General features: G+C 46.4%; 1 long non-coding RNA gene across 1 annotated transcript; it reads right to left on the bottom strand.

Moving 5' to 3' along the window:
• Positions 1 to 8,182: 8,182 nt before the first annotated feature.
• On the bottom strand, positions 8,183 to 14,848 carry LOC132345666 (uncharacterized). Its single transcript, XR_009495128.1, has 3 exons — positions 12,506 to 14,848; positions 10,482 to 12,353; positions 8,183 to 9,966 (listed from the first exon to the last, which is right to left on the bottom strand). It is a non-coding gene; the product is annotated as an uncharacterized lncRNA (long non-coding RNA).
• Between the last annotated feature and the right edge of the window lie 4,758 nt (positions 14,849 to 19,606).

Raw genomic sequence — 19,606 nt, 5'->3', positions numbered from 1 at the left:
GGTTGAGTGAGACAGCCCCACCTACACAGCCTCCTCTGTGGCCACCCTGCAGGATATGCTGGTCCCTGCTGCTGCTCCGGAGGTCTCTGAGGGTCCCTGCCAGGAGCACCACAGATCCTCCCGGCACTGTGAATGTTGGCACTGCGTCTGTGCACTCCTCACCCACTTCCGAGCCGGAGCTGTGGTACAAAGCTCCGTGCTTGGAGCCCTGGGAGGGGTTGCCCATCGTTGTCGCCAGGGCTCAGCATCAGGAGCCTTGTCTGCAGCAAGAACTGAGCCCAGAGATGAGCAAGGAGAAGAACGGCCCGGGCCACCTGCTCACCTCCATCAACACCCTGCCTGCTCCTGGGCAAAGCTGAGTGCCTCCTACCAGGGACTCTCACCCTTCGCGCCCTCCTCATCTGAAGCACCGGGAGGAGGACACCACTCCAGTGTTGGTTACTGGCTCAGTAACCACTATGGACTGAATTGGGTCACTCCCTGCCCCCAGCAAAAAATGATATGATAAAGTCTTAGCCCCCAGTCCCCGGCCCACTCAGAATGTGGCCTTATTTGAAGGTAGGGTCTTCAATGAGTTAGTTAAGGTAAAATGAAGCCATGTGGGTGGGTCCTAATCCAGTATGACTCGGGTCCTTCTACAAAGCGGACATGAGGACACAGACACGCACAGACGGAGATGACGTGAGAAGGAGGGAGAAGACGGCTCTCCAGGAGCCGAGGAAGGAGCCGAGGAAGGAACCGACCCTGCTGACACCTTGACCTTGAACTTCCACCCTCCACGACTGTGAGAAAGTAAATCTCTGTTGCCTCAGCAACCCAGCCCAAGCAGACAAATGCAGACCCTTGCACTCTTTCTGCAGCAGTCCCTCCCACAAACACTTCCTGTGTACCTATGACACTCTTCCAGGCACGGGGTTGCATGGTATGCAAGTCCAGCCCTCACAGAACTAGTCTTCAGGAATCCAGCAGCCCTCACCAATCATACTTACGAGGGCTGTAACGCTGGCCTTCAGTGCTGGTAAGGGAACACGTGAAGTCCTGGATATTGCCTGGGAAAGGGCGTTGGGCAGAAAGAGAGACGCTCGGCATTTTAGGTGTTCCTGACTCTGCTGAGATGTGGGAGACCCTGGAAGGAGTGGGGCTTCTAGCACTGACTCTGGACCAAAATCCTTAGACAAAGAGATACTGGGGGAAGCTTGCAGCAGAGCAAGAAAGAAACCCCCAAAGCCTCGGAACCCAGCAGAGCTGTGTTAAATGGTGAGAACTCGGGTGGAGAGGAAACGGTTTGAGGTCCAGAAAGAGAGCCAATCTGGAGAGGAAGACACAGAGGTGGGAATGGAGTGGTCCAACCCGGAGCCCACCTGCCTGGGGGAGGGCTCACAGCTGAGCACTGGGCCTCAGGCCAGGATGCCCTCAGGGGCCAGGCAGTCCAGCAGGCAGGGAGGCAGCCTGGCCTGGGGCTGCAGGCAGTAGAGCACAGCACAGCTCCCTGCAGGCGGCTCCCCCCGCCAGCTCCTGCCAATGGGCCTACAGGATGTCAGCCCAGGGCTGCCCTCTTCAGAGATGCCAGACACCCAGGCTTTGATGCCACATTAGTAATCTATCACTGTGGGTGCATCAAGCAGAACAGGTCTTCTGGCCAGATGCGGCACACCCACTGCCTCTCCCACCACGCTGCCCCCTTTCCTGATACACAGACCCAGCCTGTGGGGGAGGTCATCTGCTGTCCTGTCTTCCCTGAGTGAGCAAGTGGCTCCCCTGAGCCAACCTGGCAGGCGTCTCGCCCTCCTAAGTTCCCTCCTGAACCCTGCAGGGCTGAGCTCGGCAAAGGGCAGCCGTTCTTCTTTCTGACATTTTCCAGATAAGTGGATGCTTTTCTTCAAGAATTTAGGAGCAACCTTTATCTGCTGTCTGGGAAGAAGCATCTGTCACCCAGGTGAAGCTTCCACTCTGTGGCCCCTGCAAACATCAAACACCCAGTGTCTGGGGCAGGCTGGCCATGGCACCAAGGGATGCCCAGATCCAGTAGCTGCCCGGGAAGGTGGCCAGGGCAGGCACCCATCAGACACAGACAGATGGGGACATCAACCATTTGTGGGCACTCTAGGCACCAGGTGTAGAGAAGAGAGGAGCAGAGAGTGGCCAATGTGGGTGAAGACTTCCTGGGACCCACCACAACCCCTCTAATCAAAACCAGGGTGATGGCTGAAAGAAAAAGTTTGAGAGTAGGAAAATGGCCATTGGGCAAGTAGCCAAAAGTCTGCCCAGAGGTTGTGTTGGAAAGAGGAGTCAAGTATGGGGGAAGATGGTGGGGTGCTTAGGCATTACTGGTACCACATAAACAGCTCGTGAGTTACTGCAGATGAAGGTGTGCAGGCCCTTGGGAAAATACTTTCTGTGGGGCCTCTGCTTATGTTAACTATTTGAGTCACCCCAAATCAGCATTTCAGCATCATTCTAGCAATCCAACCTCGTGTGACTACATAAAAGGAAGACCACACCAGCTAGCAGGAAGCATTTACTTACTAGGTCACCGTCTTGGAACCAAGGTCCAGCCACAGGCCCACAGAATGACCATCAGCCCAAGTCCTGGAGCCACTTGAGGCATATGGTCAACTCCACACATTGGTTGCAGGGCCATACAGTGCCTGAGGGAGAAAAATGGGGTCCAGGGCCCACACAGGTCCCCTTCAGACTTGCAGAGCACCCCTGGGTACCTCTGCCAGCCTAACTGGTCCCAGGCACTTAGACAACTTCATGAAAGGCACTCCAAAGGTTGGGGGGGGGGGCGGTGTCTGGGGGACCCAATGACCCAGGTCAGAGACCCCAGGTAAGGGACTGGGGTATCATTAGACACTCCCTCTTAGGACTAGAGCTGGGTGTGATAATACTGAAGGTTGTGGTGTGATAATACTGAAGGTCGTGAAGGGACTAGGGCAGAGCTGGCCCCAGATGAAAGGGAAATAGGAAGAAAGCAGACCCTGAAGCCAAGACTAGCCACTCTGGGCATATCTACAGACTGCATCACCCTTAAACATCCTAGACCCCAGGTTTTCAGAGCACAGAGGCAACACCCACCTGCTGCCTGTGTCCAGGCCACCCCCAGCCACCCACGACTTCTGTCCCATACCCCGCGCTTTGCCAGCCTCTGGCAGGCATCTTCTCCCTGAGGTTCTGCACAGAAACACAAGAGGCTTTCTCTGCAGACCAACAGACCAGACAGTGTTCATCTCTCAGTGTCAGTACAGCCCGCGTCTCCAGGGCAATGACTTTTACTCAGTAAATACTAATCAGCCTCGGACAATGGGTGCAAGCCCCTAGTCTAGAACTATGCCAGCACTCTGCCACCTACCTGTCACGTCTCCCTCCTGAGGCTGGGTGAGGCTGGGATGTTGCAGGGATGAGCAGATGGAGGGTCTAACAGGCCCCTTGCCCTCAGGGACAGGAGAAACAAGTCATGGCTTCTCTCCATCTGCATAAGGGGACCCAGGACAGTGGGGAGAGACTTCTGGGATGTGACCTACCCAGGGAGGCAGCAACTGATACAAAAACCCACAGTAATATGTAGAACAAGCTGTGCCCACATGTTAGCAGTTGGCAGGCAGGTGGGGATTCAAGTGCAGATCCAGGGGCAGATCCCGGATGGGGGTCCTCTGGTGGAATCCGTGCCAATAGATGACCAGGGTGTGAGCATGCCGTCATCTCCTGACCTCCCTGTCTTTGGGATTGCCATTCCACCATTCCATGGGGATTCTGTTCAGACTTTTGAGTTGAGGGAGAGGGGATACTGAACCCACCCCTCCTGCCCCAAAGGTGAGCTGAGTCTCAAGCTTGGCACACCTATGTATCCCACCACTCCCTTACTTTTGACCCTGCTCCCATGAGTGGCAGAGACCCAAGCTCAGCGACCCTTGGGTATTCCCAGACTGCTGAGATACTTGAGATGTGCTGACTCTGTAGCTGTCATATTTCTGGGCCTGTTGGCAAGGAAAGGGTAGGAGTCGTGGGGTCTTCCCCTCTGGGATGCAGATTGCTCACCTCCAGAATATCCAAAGTCAAGCCTTGTTGCCGTTGTTGTTCATTCTTCAGTATCAGGTCAATATGAGAAATAAATATTGCTCCTAGTCACATAACACATTTTTACCTGTTGAGCTAATAACCAGATTGTTCCTTTGGCTAAAGGAGAAGACACATCTACCCCTACTGTGTCAGGCTGCAGTGACTTTCTTCACGAAACTTAATAAAAGGGGCCAGAGCAGACCCAGTTCCTACAAACCCAGAGGTCTTTTCTAATTACCCAACCACATGACCCATTATGAGGTTTGGCTTCTCTCAGAGGTGAAGTGAAGTGAAGTCGCTCAGTCGTGTCCGACTCTTTGAGACCCCATGGACTGTACCCTACTAGGCTCCTCCTTCCGTGGGATTTTCCAGACAAGAATACTGGAGTGGATAGTCATTTCCTTCTCCAGGAGATCTTCCCAACCCAAGGATTGAACCTGGGTCTCCCACATTGTAGGCAGATGGCAGATGCTTTACCGTCTGAGCCACCAGGGAAGTCTCCTCTCAGATTGGGGATCCAAATATCTGTTGGATGGATAGATTGATGGATGGATGGAATAAACAGATGGATTGATGGGTGGTTGAATGGTTAGATAGATGAAGTAAATAGAAGAGTAGATGAATGAACAGCAAATGAGTAGGTGATAGGTAGATGGGAGATAGATAGGGAGAATAGGTAGATGTATGAACAAATGTGAAGACCGAGACATGGGTGCCTGCATGGATGGATGGACTGGTGGATAAACAGATGGACTTCTGTTCAGAGAGACCAAGTTTTTTGAAGATATGTCAGTCTCTTTTCATTTCTTTGTTTTCATCCACAGTGAATGAACATGCCAGGCTTCCCTGTCCATCACCAACTCCCAGAGATTGCTCAAACTCATGTCCATTGAGTCAGTGATGCCATCCAACCTTCTCATCCTCTGTCACCCCCTTCTCTTCTGCCTTCAATCTTTCCCAGCATCAGGGTCTTTTCCAGTGAGTCAGTTCTTCACATCAGGTGGCCAAAGTATTGGAGCTTCATCTTTAGCATCAGTCCTTCCAATGAATATTCAGGATTGATTTCCTTTAGGATTGACTGGTTTGATCTCCTTGAAGTCCAAGGGATGCTCAAGAGTCTTCTCCAACACCACAGTTCAAAAGCATCAATTCTTTGACACTCAGCCTTCTTTATGGTCCAACTCTCACAAGACTACTGGGAAAACCACAGCTTTGACTATATGGACCTTTGTCAGTAAAGTATGTCTCCGCTTTTGAATATGCTGTCTAGGTTTTTCACAGCTTTTCTTCCAAGTAGCAAACATCTTTTTATTTCATGGCTGCAGTCATTGTCTGCAGTGATTTTGGAGTCCAAGAAAATAAAATCTCTCACTGTTTCCACTCTTTCCCTACCTATTTGCCATGAAGTGAAGGGACTGGATGCCATGATCTTTATTTTTCAAATGTTGAGTTTTAAACCAGTTTTTTTCACTCTCCTTGCTCACCTTCATCAAGAGGCTCTTTAGTTCTTTTTCACTTTCTGCCATAAGGGTGGTGTCATCTGCATATCTGAGGTTATTGATATTTCTCCCAGCATTCTTGATTCCAACTTGTTCAAGGTTTTCTACTGTGTGCTAAGTACCAAGATCACCTAATGTGAAAAGCCAACTAATTGGAAAAGACCTTGATGCTGGGAAAGATTGAAGGCAGGAGGAGAAGGGGACGACAGAGAATGAGATGGTTGGATGGCATCACCAATTCAATGGACTGAGAAAATTCCAGGAGATAGTGAAGGACAGGGAAGTCTGGCATGCTGCAGTGCACGGGATTGCAAAGAGTCAGACATAACTTAGCAACTGAACAACCAAGTATGGAGACAGCCACTAAGGAGCAGGATCCCTGTTAGAACCAGCCCCGTTCCTTCCTGAGACTTAACTTCTAGCCATGTCCCTTTTCATGGGGTGAGGTGTCCACTGGGTCAAGGGGAGACGGCCACCCGAGCCCACTCCCTCACACTCCAGACTGTGCTCTGTCTGAAGTGCCCCAGACTTTACAGGTCCTGACCCCAAAACCCAACTTCACTTTCAGGACCTGAATAGTCCTCTTGCATAGATCTGCCCTGGAGGGTGGCCAACAAACCTCTCTTTTCAGGGGTGCCTGGAGCCTGGGATGAAGAGAGAGGGTGACGCCAGGCCACAGCGCCCCTCTCCACCACCCTCCAGCACAGAACTCTGATGAGTTCAAGATGTCTCCATCTGGGGGATTCTCTGGTGGGCCAGTGGTTAGGACTTCACGCTTCCATTCCAGGAAGCATGGGTTCAATACCTGGTCAGGGAACATAGATTCTGCAAGCCATGGGGTACAGCCAAAAGAAATGAATTTAACTTATTTTTTTAAAAAAGAATTTTCAATTTGAATCTGGCTTTCCAGGCTGTTTTAAAGATGTATCTTTCAAGACTAGAGCAACAACATATTTTATTTACCAATTTGTTAACTTGATTCATAAACTCTTAAACATTTAGACCAGCAGTTCTCAAACTTTCTGGTCTCAAGACACTTTTACTTTCTTAAAAAGTATTAAGAACCCAAAGAGTTCTTGTTTTGTATGTTACACCCATCAGTGTTTACCACATTAAAACTTTTAACCGAGACATTTTAAAAACATTCATTCATTAACTTGTTTTAAAAATAGCAATAATAAGCCTGTTGCATGCTAATATAAATAACACATTTTTAAATAAAAACTAATTTTCCAAGACAAATGAGAAAACATAGCACAAAGTGTGCCACTGTCTGACAGGTTTGCAAATCTCCTTAATCTCTATATTAAGAAAGGCAGCTGGGTTCTCATCTTTGTTCCTGCTTCTATTTATTATGATGCGTTATTTGGTTGGATGATAAGAAGAAATTCAGGATTCCCTCAGAGATACAACCAGTAAAGAGAGGAGTATTTTAATAGCCTTTTCAGAGAATTATGGATGTTCTTACTTGATACTATACCAGAAGTCAACATGCATTTCATTCTTTTTGTTAAACTGAAGTATAGTTAATTTATAATATTTTATTAGCTTCAGGTGTTCAGTTCAGTTCAGTTCAGTTCAGTCGCTCAGTCATGTCCGACTCTACGATCCCATGAATCGCAGCACGCCAGGCCTCCCTGTCCATCACCAACTCCCAGAGTTCACTCAGACTCACGTCCATCGAGTCAGTGATACCATCCAACCATCTCATCCTCTGTCGTCCCCTTCTCCTCCTGCCCTCAATCCCTCCCAGCATCAGAGTCTTTTCCAATGAATCAACTCTTAGCATGAGGTGGCCAAAGTATTGGAGTTTCAGCTTCAGCATCAGTCCTTCCAATGAACACTCAGGACTGATCACCGTTAGAATGGACTAGTTGGATCTCCTTACAGTCCAAGGGACTCTCAAAAGTCTTCTCCAACACCACAGTTCAAAAGCATCAATTCTTCGGCACTCAGCCTTCTTCACAGTCCAACTCTCACATCTATACATGACCACAGGAAAAACCATAACCTTGACTAGACAGACCTTTGTTGGCAAAGTAAAGTCTCTGCTTTTGAATATGCTATCTAGGTTGGTCATAACTTTCCTTTCAAGGAGTAAGCATCTTTTAATTTCATGGCTGCAATCACCATCTGCAGTGATTTTGGAGCCCCAAAAAATAAAGTCTGACACTGTTTCCACTGTTTCCCCATCTACCTCCCATGAAGTGATGGGACCAGATGCCATGATCTTCGTTTTCTGAATGTTGAGCTTTAAGCCAACTTTTTCACTCTCCACTTTCACTTTCATCAAGAGGCTTTTTAGTTCCTCTTCACTTTCTGCCATAAGGGTGGTGTTATCTGCATATCTGAGGTTATTACAACATAGTAATTCCATATTTTTACAGATTATACTCCTTGTTACAAAATGTTGGTTCTATCCTTTGTGCTGCACAGTTCCTCTTTGTAGCTTATTTATCTTATATACAGAATTTTGTAACTCTGAATTGCTTTCACATGTTTTGCCCCTCCTCCCAGCCCTCTCCCCACTGATAACCAATAGTTTGCTCTCTGTATCTGTGATCTGTTTTATTTTTTCAGATTTCACATATATATATGAAGACACTATGGAGGTTACTCAAAAATTTATTTAAAGAAGCTGTTTCTTAAGGATTAGTTACCAGGACTAGAAAAAGGGTAAGGGAGGCACTCAGGGTACAAACTCAGGAGAACTCATTCTCAGGGGTGTGAGGTGCCTGCACTTCATTCCTTTCACCTAACACTAGGCCTGCTGGTTGAATGAGAACCTCAAAGCTTAAGCGATAAGCTTTGTTTTGTACTCTGTTCCATTAAAATCCCCTTTATGTCTTGTAGCTTGAATGGGTTTTTTGTTCATGTGTGATTTTGTAACTGTCAGGACTAGGATTGATTTTACTCTACTTACAAGGTACTAAATTAACTTGCTGCTGTTTCACAGATGTTGGCAAGAGACATGAGAGTCCTTTGTCAGTGACAAAGGACTTGACTACTCACAGCATGCTTCCCCAGCAAGCACCGTGAGCATCAGCCTGTTTACATCGCTTCTCTTTGCCCCCCAGGTCCCACAGAGGTTATGCAGAAGCGCCTGGATAGACGCTACGCAAGCAGCGGGGTTGTGTTGCAAGTGACAGACCCTGAGCTTGGGGACCAATGTTTTTTACAGTACATAGTAAGCAAGCCTGCTCTTTGACCTAAAGGGAGACAATGCCTCATCCTTCAAGGCTGCTCACTACAAACACTTCTGAGAAACAGCTTGAATAAAGAGAGAGTCAGGTCTTCCATTCTTGGCACACCCAGTGAGATCTGCAGAGTGGAAGCGAGCCCCAGGGAGGACCGACTTCTCAGCAGAAACATGATGCGTGGCCGTTCAGAAAACACTGGTTCTCTGAGACATGCGGGAGCTTCCAATTGTTGACATGTTGCTTTAAACAATATCAAAAATCACATTCATTAATATCATTAATCTCATCAGAAAAGGCTTCCTGTGTTGAGAAGCTGTTACACTCACAGTGGCAGGTACATGTTACCCAAATTTCTAATTTTCACTTGAAAGTTTAAATTTTCTTTTTAACTATAAATGCACTCAGTTGTTTTATGTGAACAGACAAGCTAACTTAGATCATTTTCAATAGAACGTATCCCATATGGTGGTGGTGCTGTTTCGTCACCAAGCGGTGTCCGATTCTTTTGTGACCTCACGGACTGTGGCCCACCAGGCTCCTCTGTCCATGGAATTTCCCAGGTAAAAATTCTGGGGCAGTTTTCCTTTTCCTTCTCCATGGATCAAACCCGTGTCTCCTGCTTGGCAGGTGGATTCCTCACCGTTGAGTCATCAGGGAAGCCCTGTATTCCACATATCCACATCTGAATAACCCTAGGGTGTCTGCCACTCACTCTTTCAAGCCCAGGACCACATGGTCACATCTCTACCACTTTCCCACTCATGTCTATTTCTCCATGTCCTCTCAGTCTCTTGCTACACCCTAGGAGAATTTGTTTCTGCTTCAGGGCCTTTGCACATGCTCGTCCCTTCTGTCTAGAATGCTCTTCTCCCAGAGAACGTCCTCCCCCAAGGCATTTAGGTATCTGTTTTTAAAAGCACTTTCTCAAAGAGCACTGCCCTGACTTCCTGGCCTGTAATAACCACTGCCATACATACACTGAATACCCTCATCCTGCTTTATTTTCTCCTTAATGTATATCAACTCCTGAAATTATGCGATCTATTTTCTTGTTTATTTGCTATCTGTTCTTCCCACTACCACCTTCACCACTAGAATGCCCCTTGTGGGAGGAAATCCAGCACCTAGAACAGCACCTTGGCACATGGCAGGTTCTCAAGACCTATTTGATAAATGGATGGATAACAGCTGTCACTGGGCATCAGGATCTAGGAGACAGAATACAAAACACACACAGTCACAACTTGTAAGATACTTGCAATTTTACTCCATAGTTGCAAAAGAGTCTAATGACAATGAAATGTGAAACTGTATGAGAAATAGGTACAGGGTGGGAGTGAAACAGTCATAGACTCAAATACCCATCAACAAAGAAATGAGTAAATTGTGGCCTGTGTATAAATGGAATACTACAACAGAAGGGAGAGAGAGGAAGAGAGAGAGAAATATTCTCAGCACCATGGATGAATTTTATCATGCTGAGTGAAAGAAGCCAGACACGAAAGAGAAAATGCTGAATGACTTTATTTATATAAGGGACAAGAGCAGGCAAAGCTCTGTAATTATAGAATCACAACAGTGGTACTTCTTGGGACGGAGGAATGTATAGACTAGGAAGGGACATAAGGCGGGTGCTGTCTTGAAATGAAATTCTGTTTTAATCAGATATGCTAAGGTAACAGACACAGAGACAATGTCTTTGAAAGAAGAGTTTGCTACTTACAGTTTCCAAGAGAAGAAGTGGCCATGCAGGGCCACTTGGAAAAGCGCCAGGTTGGTCAGGAGGCAGAAGGAGCCGGGGAAAGGCATGGTCAGAGCTCATATTGTGATTCCCAGGGAAGAAATGGGAGAGGCAATTGGCAAGTTTAAGCAAGTTTAGAACTGGATCAGTTCAGTTCAGTTCAGTCGCTCAGTCATGTCCTACTCTTTGCGACCCCAGGAATCGCAGCACACCAGGCCTCCCTGTCCATCACCAACTCCCGGAGCTCACTCAGACTCACGTCCATCGAGTCAGTGATGCCATCCAGCCATCTCATCCTCTGTCATTCCCTTCTCCTCTTGCCCCCAATCCCTCCCAGCATCAGAGTCTTTTCCAGTGAGTCAACTCATCACATGAGGTGGCCAAAGTACTGGAGTTTCAGCTTCAGCATCATTTCCTCCAAAGAAATCCCAGGGCTGATTTCCTTCAGAATGGACTGGTTGGATCTCCTTGCACTCCAAGGGACTCTCAAGAGTCTTCTCCAACACCACAGTTCAAAAGCATCAATTCTTCGGCGCTCAGCTTTCTTCACAGTCCAACTCATCCTGAATTATTTTGGCAAGCTCTGTACTATGAGGATGGTATCTTATCTAGTTGTCTGGTATCTGACCCTGGGGTGATTTAGGGCACAAGGGATACTAGCTTAGCCTGTGAGTTGGATTGGTTGGCTTGCACATAAAAGACACTCTTGTAGACAAGCTGTTTGCTGTCTTTAGGCTGGAAGGGGCAGTCTCCCTGAGCTAGTAAAGCAACAGAAGATGTCAAAGCATCATAAAATACTGAAAATTTAAGATGCCATTAATATAGGAGCTTTACAGAATACTGATAAGCCTCTCTATCTATGTAGAAAAATTTGCTGTGAAGATCTGCATACTACTGTTACTGAGCCAAACTTGGATTGGCTTGCCCATGTGCAATAAAGCCAATCTACTGACACTGGCTTGTGGTGAAGTAAAGTGCAGCATTTATTTCAGGCCCCAAACAAGGAGTCTGGGCAGCTAATGCTCAAAAGACCAGCACCCTCAAAGGCTTTTAGAAAAAGATTTTTAAAAACAGAATGAGGGAGTGGATTGTGGGATGTGCAATCAGCTCGTGGACATTCTTCTGACTAGTTGATGGTGAGGTAATTGGGAGTCAACATCATCAACCTTCTGGTTCCAAATAATCTGGAGTCTGCATGTTTGCGGGCAGCACACAGTTAACTTCTTCCACCTGGTGGGAGATTCAGTACCTGCAAAATAACTCAAGGGATATTACTCAGAATATTACCCATATCCCTTGAGGAGAAATTAAATGTCTTTGACTTCTTTTAACAGCTAAACTAATATTTTGTCTTATTTGACTGTCTTGGGTTTTTTTGTTTGTTTGTTTGTTTTGTTTTTAACATTTTCTCACTTCTCTGATTAAATTTATTCTTTGGAAGGCCTAGAAGGCTAAAGATTTTCTACAAACATAAGACAGGCGGAGGAGAGGGGAGAGGGGGAATCTGTCCCAGGAGGGCCCTATAGGGTCCTGTTCGGTCAGGATATCAGGGCTCTTGATGCATTTTGTCATGATACCTCAGTTTTCTAAAACTACAAATATGGAATTCAATTGTAAGAAACACAAAGACAAGGGAACTCACTAACTCACTGGTCACCATTCAGGCTCATGCTCTTTCCAGCATCAGAGTCCTCCTCCTTACACCCAGACTTCAGTCCCAGGGCTCCCGGCGCAGTTCCATCCCCTCCCAGCCTCCAGATAGCTTGACTCATTCATGGGAGCCCTCCAGTCTGCTTCCAGCTGCCAGCTTAGAACTTAGCAAATTCTCCCTTTGACTCTTTCTCCTGAGTCTTCCTGTAGGCAAAAAGTAGGGAAAATGCACTGCAGGGTGCCACCCACTACCACCTTCCCCAGACATGGCTCTCCCCTGTCGCACCGTCCTAGGATACTTGAGGATTCCGTCACCCCTTCTTGGAAGCTAATCATTTAACAGTATGAATTTTTACCTCATTACTGGAAATGAGGCAAAAAGTGCTCACTAAGCACGCAGGAACTACTCCTGGAGTGCGAAGCGGGCAGGAGTGGCGCCAGGATGGTCGTGATTAAGCCAAAGTTGAAGGCGACCTGGGGGAGAGAAGGGTGGCTTGGCGCTCTGCACACCGACAGGGAGACCTGGCGACACCCCCTCGATGCAGACCAGGTGTGGCCCACTCAGATCAGACACAGATGTTCGCCTGGCCAGGCTCCCTTGACCCTCAACCCATTCTAGAAGGATGACATCACAGGGGGGTGCCTGTGTCCTAGGGCTCACAGCTCATGAGGCGGGAGCCTATCACCTCTTCTGAGGCCAGTGCAGAGCCTACTTGGCACAGAGGCATGGGCAGTCACCACTGTGGATTGAAGTATGGGTGGATAGGGGTTAGTATGGAGGTCATCAGGGTGACATCTGAGAGATTAGGGCACATTCTCTGGTGTGTCACCTCTGACATAGCTCAGCTAAGCTCTGCCCAGAGCGTCCCTTCCATGACACAGTATTACAGGACTCCAATACTTCCAGCCTGGGACAAGCTCAACCAAGTGGCCATGAGTATGCTCTCAGCTCGATTCTGCAGTGCGACTATGAAATGCCTGCTTTGATGTTGGCCAAGCCCTGGCCCAGCCAAGGACAGTTCAGGAGAGGCAGGGCCAACCCAGACAACACACACAGATGGACCTACAAACGAGACAGCTGGCGGCCCAGGAAGCCAGCTCTGGCCCACTGCGGAGGGCCCTGGTCCAGGGGCTGTGTCAAGAACCTGCTCCTTCCTCAATCTTGGAAAGGAACAAACTAATTATAACAGCTCCTGGCCATGCAAATCTCAGCCGAGAGGAAGCCTGCACTGCCAGATGGGCCTGCTCATTAAGTTGGGGAGTATGGTATTTCTTATGCAAATGAGGGCAAATAAATCCATCAGAGAAATGAGAACAACAAACATGAACAGGAGTGTGGACTCCGTAGGTGCTGGCTGACGGAGGAGAGAGGGGAGGGAAAGGAGGCCAGGGAGACCACCGGCACTGCCCTGGCACTCTCAGCCCAGGTGCCCTGGATTTGCCTGCCCAGGCCTCCCAAGAAGGAGAGGAGGCTCCTGGGCCCCATGCAAGGCCCAGTGGCTGAGCCTGGCCCACAGCTGAGCACAGGAGTGGGCAGGGAGTGTGAAGTGGACCAGGAGCTGATGGGCCCCAAACCAGGCCCACAATAGCCCAGCCCACTTCCCAGCTCGAGTAACCACACATACAGAGGGACGCTGACCAGACACAGCCAGCAGCTAAGATACTGGGGAAAGGATCATCAGCGCCCAGTCCATTGGGTCAGCCCCATGAGAAGCAGGGCCCTTCCCAGATCTAGGTGTCTCCAAGACACTGCAACTCGGCACACTCAGCTCTTGCCTCAGGACAGGAGTTCCCTGCTCCATCCAGACTCATCTGACAAATGATCCAGAGCTAGGAGTCTTTTCAAACCTCCCTTGTCTTCTTCCCAGGTGTCCCGCCCATCACACAATACTACCAGTTCCGGCTCCTAATTATCCTCCACAAACCTACCTGCTTCTCCATCCCTACCACCCCTCCCTGCCCCAAGCTGGGGGAGGGGGTTGTTCCAGTAACAGACTTCACACCCCCACCTACCATTGCCCAAAATCTACCTTTCCAATCAATGAGACCTGACCACCCTTTTTGATGCTGAAAACTACCTCTTCATCCCCCCTTAGCCTGCCCTTCTTTGCCTTTCCACAGCACTGATCACATTCTAGCATGTTAGATTATTTACTCATTAATTTTTCATGTTTATTACCTGCCTTCCCCACTAAAATGTGAGCTCCATTGAGGGCAGCAATCACCATCTGTTTTGATCCCTGACGTATCCCGCGGGCTTGAACCGCGCTTGTACCTAATAGCTACTCAACACGTATTATTTGAGTGAGTAAATACAGAATGTCTCATGACCACAGTGGTTTTGAACAGCAGGTGAGTACCACTTGGTCTAACTTCCCAAGCTTGATTTAAGACAGAGATTAATAAGGTGAATATTTTTCAAGTGTCTTTCAGTTGACAGTGGAGAACTTAAGATGACAAGACTTAAAAGGTCTTTATTGACTCATATACCTTAAAAATCTAAGAGTAACTAGCTGCAGGTATGGCTGGATCCAGATAAGCAAATAATGCTGTTATAACCTGGCGTCATGATTGCTAGTTTGAGCCTCAGGCAAGCTGTTCTTCGTGTGTAACACTAGTAGCTTCAGGGCAACTTCTTCCCTATCTCAGGTCCCCAAGGTAGAGGCTTTCTCATACAAAGGGCCCCCAAATTAGCTTGCCTAGGCCTGGTGTGGGTTGAATGGAAGCTTCCACCCCTGCCCCAAACCAACTGCCATTCACACAGAATGGAATACAGTGGCTGGCCGTACCCCAGACACTAGAGTTAGCCTAAAACACAAGGACTTGGATGGAGGAGGCGAGAGGTCTGCTACCAAGGAAGAGATCCCGGGTACAGGGCAGGCATAAGCAGCTGTCTGCCCCCGGTGCCTGCCTCTCAGGGGTGTGGGAATAGCTCCCAGATGGCCTGGTGGATCTGACACTGACAGGGGTTGACCTGAGGACTGGCCTGCCTTACCCAGAAAACCTGAGCTGTCTTCTCCTGACCCTAGGCTCCATCCAGATGAGAAGTGGCTCAAAAAGGGCAAGATGTCAAAAATACCCCTTTAGCCAAAGTGTTGGAGAAGGAAATGGCAACCCACTCCAGTGTTCTTGCCTGGAGAATCCCAGGGACGGGGGAGCCTGGTGGGCTGCTGTCTATGGGGTCGCACAGAGTCGGACACGACTGAAGCGACTTAGCAGCAGCAGGCAAAGTCTGGCCTCAGTTGCAGTGCTGCTTCCTACACATTTTCCTGACTCCACCCTCCACTGGCCCTCAAAATCAGAAACTAGGACTAAGAATGATGACTACCATGATCACTCTCTAGTAGCATTGTTTTAATTTACAATTTTTTACACTGCATGAGCTAATAAAGACCTTTTCAGTTACGTCATCTAGAGTTCAGTTTGCCACTTTCAACCAGAAGACACTTAAAAAAAATTCACATTATTAATCTCTGTCTGAAGTCAAGCTTCACAAGTCAGACCCACAGCTGTATTCACCTGCTGTTCAACTGTAAGACCATGTAATTAGACTTGAAAACAATATACAAAGTTTGAATATTCAAAATGAGTTGCAACAGTATCATTATTTGTAGATGAGAAAATTACGGACCTGAAAACTCCAAAGTACCGACTGAAAGGTATTAAAAATAAGATAATTCAGTGAGTTAAAAAATCTACCTCCAAAGCAAAATTGATTTCCTATAGTTTGTTATAAGAAATAGAAACAGCTAGATTGTGCAACAAAAGAAACTATATCACTCAACAAAAGGACAAAAAAATTTTCAATTAGGAATGCAATGCATGAAAAAAAATATTAAATGATGTAAAGGGGGACCTGAATAAATTGACATACCTCTTTTTCTTTTTTTTTTAATACAAATTAATTTATTTTAATTGGAGGTTAATTACTTTACAATATTGTATTGGTTTTGCCATACATTAACATGAATCCGCCATGGGTGTACATGTGTTCCCCATCCTGAACCCCCTCCTCCCTTGACATACCTCTTTCTTGAAAACAATATTGATACAAATTCTAAAAAAACATTCTACTGGGTTTCAGTATCCTCCCCAAATTTATGTCCTTCCTGAATCCTCAGATGTGATTTTATTGGGAAATAGGGTCACTGAAGATGTAATTAATTGAGATGAGGGCATACTAGAGTAGGGTGTGTCCTTGTCTAAAATGACTGGTGTCATAAGAAAAGGGCAGAGACACAGGGAGAACACCATGTGATGGCAGAGGTAAAGACTGGAATCATGTGTCTACAAGTCAATAAACTGCCAAGACCTTCCCGGAACCACCAGAAACTAAGAGGAAGGCGTGGACCAGATTCTCTTCTATAGACTTCAGAAAGAGCATGGCCTGCTGACATCGGGATTCAAGACTTCTGGCCTCCAGAACGTCGAGGGATTGGGCTTCGGTTGTTCTAAGTCATGCGCGTGTGTGCTCAGTCACTCAGTCGTGTCCAAATCTTTGCAACCCCAGGGACTGTAGCCCCCCAGGCTCCTCTGTCCATTGGATTCTCCAGGCAAGAATACTGGAGTGGGTTGCCATTTCCTTCTCCAGGGGATCTTTCTGGCCCAGGGACTGAGCTGGTGTCTCTTGCGCCTCCTGCCCTGGCAGGTGGATTCTTTACCACTGAGCCACCTGGGAAGCTCCAAGTCATGTAGTTTGTGGCAATTTATCACTGCAGTCTAGAAAACTAATACAGATGCCAGTATTTTTCCATATAAACTACAAGCTTAATTCAATCCTAATCAAAATCCTATTTGGTTAGGTTTGTAGTTTGGTTTAGTTTGACTTTTTCTTCCTTGCTTCCTTCCTTCTTCCCTTTCTTTCTTTTTGGTTTAGTATAGTATCTTGTTTATTTTTTTCTTCTCATTTTTTTTTGGAAAAGGAAGATATTTAAAAGTCAGTCAGTCTATCAGAAGGAAAATATAGTTATATCTAGGAAACTTCTGAAAAGAAAAAGTAACAAAGCAGGACTAGCACTCTCTCCTGGATGTGATGAACCTACCTGGCGCCACTGCCAAGAAGGAGGAATCAGGGCAGACAAGGGGGTTCAAAAACAGTCTAAGTACAATCTGCTGCTAAGATGCTGCTAAGTCGCTTCAGTCGTGTCCGACTCTGTGCGACCCCATAGACGGCAGCCCACCAGGCTCCCCCATCCCTGGGATTCTCCAGGCAAGAACACTGGAGTGGGTTGCCATTTCCTTCTCCAATGCAGGAAAGTGAAGAGTGAAAGTGAAGTCGCTCAGTCGTGTCTGACTCTTAGCGACCCCATGGACTGCAGCCTTCCAGGCTCCTCCACCCATGGGATTTTCCAGGCAAGAGTACTGGAGTAGGGTGCCATTGCCTTCTCCACTAAGTACAAGCAGGGATTTGAAATGTGATAGAGAAGAACCACTGAATACCTCATTCAATAAAAGGCATTGACACAACTAGAAAATTAATCAATTAAAAACAATACAAAAATGAATGCCAAATCACAACCGTATTCCTTTCACTAATATAAAGTTCTCATGGATCAAACAACGAAGGAAACTATAAGCAAGGTGAAAAGGCAGCCTTCAGAATGGGAGAAAATAATAGCAAATGAAGCAACTGACAAACAACTAATCTCAAAAATATACAAGCAACTCCTGCAGCTCAATTCCAGAAAAATAAATGACCCAATCAAAAAATGGGCCAAAGAACTAAACAGACATTTCTCCAAAGAAGACATACAGATGGCTAACAAACACATGAAAAGATGCTCAACATCACTCATTATCAGAGAAATGCAAATCAAAACCACAATGAGGTACCATCTCATGCCAGTCAGAATGGCTGCTATCCAAAAGTCTACAAATAATAAATGCTGGAGAAGGTGCAGAAAAAAGGGAACCCTCTTACACTGTTGGTGGGAATGCAAACTAGTACAGCCGCTACGGAGAACAGTGTGGAGATGCCTTAAAAAACTGGAAACAGAACTGCTGCCATATGACCCAGCAATCCCACTGCTGGGCATACACACAAAAGGAAACCAGAATTGAAAGAGACACGTGTACCCCAATGTTCATCGCAGCACTGTTTATAATAGCCAGGACATGGAAGCAACCTAGATGCCCATCAGCAGATGAATGGATAAGAAAGCTGTGGTACATATACACAATGGAGTATTACTCAGCCATTAAAAAGAATACATTTGAATCAGTTCTAATGACGTGGATGAAACTGGAGCCTATTATACAGAGTGAAGTAAGCCAGAAAGAAAAACACCAATACAGTATACTAATGCATATATATGGAATTTAGAAAGATTTAACAATTTAAAGAATTTAACGATAACCCTGTATGTGAGACAGCAAAAGAGACACAGATGTATAGAACAGTCTTTTGGACTCTGTGGGAGAGGGCAAGGGTGGGATGATTTGAGAGGATAGCATTGAAACATGTATATTATATTATGATATGTGAAACAGATCGCCAGTCTGGGTTCGATGCATGAGACAGGTGCTCAGGGCTGGTGCACTGGGATGACCCAGAGGGATGGAATGGGGAGGGAGGTGGGAGGGGGGTTCAGGATGGGGAACACATGTACACCCATGGCTGATTCATGTCAATGCATGGCAAAACCACTACAATATTGTAAAGTAATTAGCCTCCAATTAAAATAAATTTTAAAAAATAATGTAAAACCTTTTTCTAAGGATAGAAGCTATAAGTGATTTTATTGTTTCTTAAAGTTTGTCTCTAATTATAAAAAATGTTCTAAAAACATAAATAAAGCTAAATGAATCAAACCTTGAATTGAATGGTGAATTCAAGGTTGTGAGCTGTATACTTCTCATATCCTCCACTTCCAAAATAGCTAAGAAATGGCACGAGAAAACAGCATTTGGAAATGAAAAGGTCCCCCGAAAAACATGGGGAAGCAAGAATGATGCTCTTGAGGAACCATATACTTTGAGGAATTTCTGAAAAATAGAAAGCAAATAAGATTCAACTTATGAGAGAAATCAGAGCACAGGGAGTTTCATTTTTGGGTGAGGGTTTATTTTTCACACCAGACCTCTTTGGTGCTTCTTGCAAAGGGATCTGGACACCCAAACATACCTAAGACCCAGAGCATGTGCATGCAATTACACTTTAGAAGGATTCTCAGAGATGAAATCCAACCCAACATTCTAAGAAGGAAAAATATACTCATCAGGTAAATTTTTCTACTCATCTTATAAACCATTTTCCATTTGCAAAGACTTTAGAAAACTGAAGCAAACTCATGAATTCCTGAAATCGAAAGGTTGTTATTTGGGTAAACCAATATATAAGACATATATAACATTACATAAGACACTATATAAACTAATGTACAGTTCACTGATTTATACTCCTGCCACAGCAAGCACCACTTATCATGTTTTGCTCACAACTCTGTCCAAAAGGGAAA

This window comes from Bos taurus, chromosome 7, assembly GCF_002263795.3.
Source record: "Bos taurus isolate L1 Dominette 01449 registration number 42190680 breed Hereford chromosome 7, ARS-UCD2.0, whole genome shotgun sequence".
NCBI lineage: Eukaryota > Metazoa > Chordata > Mammalia > Artiodactyla > Bovidae > Bos > Bos taurus.
Note: the sequence above shows the minus strand (reverse complement) of the source record. Positions and strands in the feature narration are given on the sequence as shown.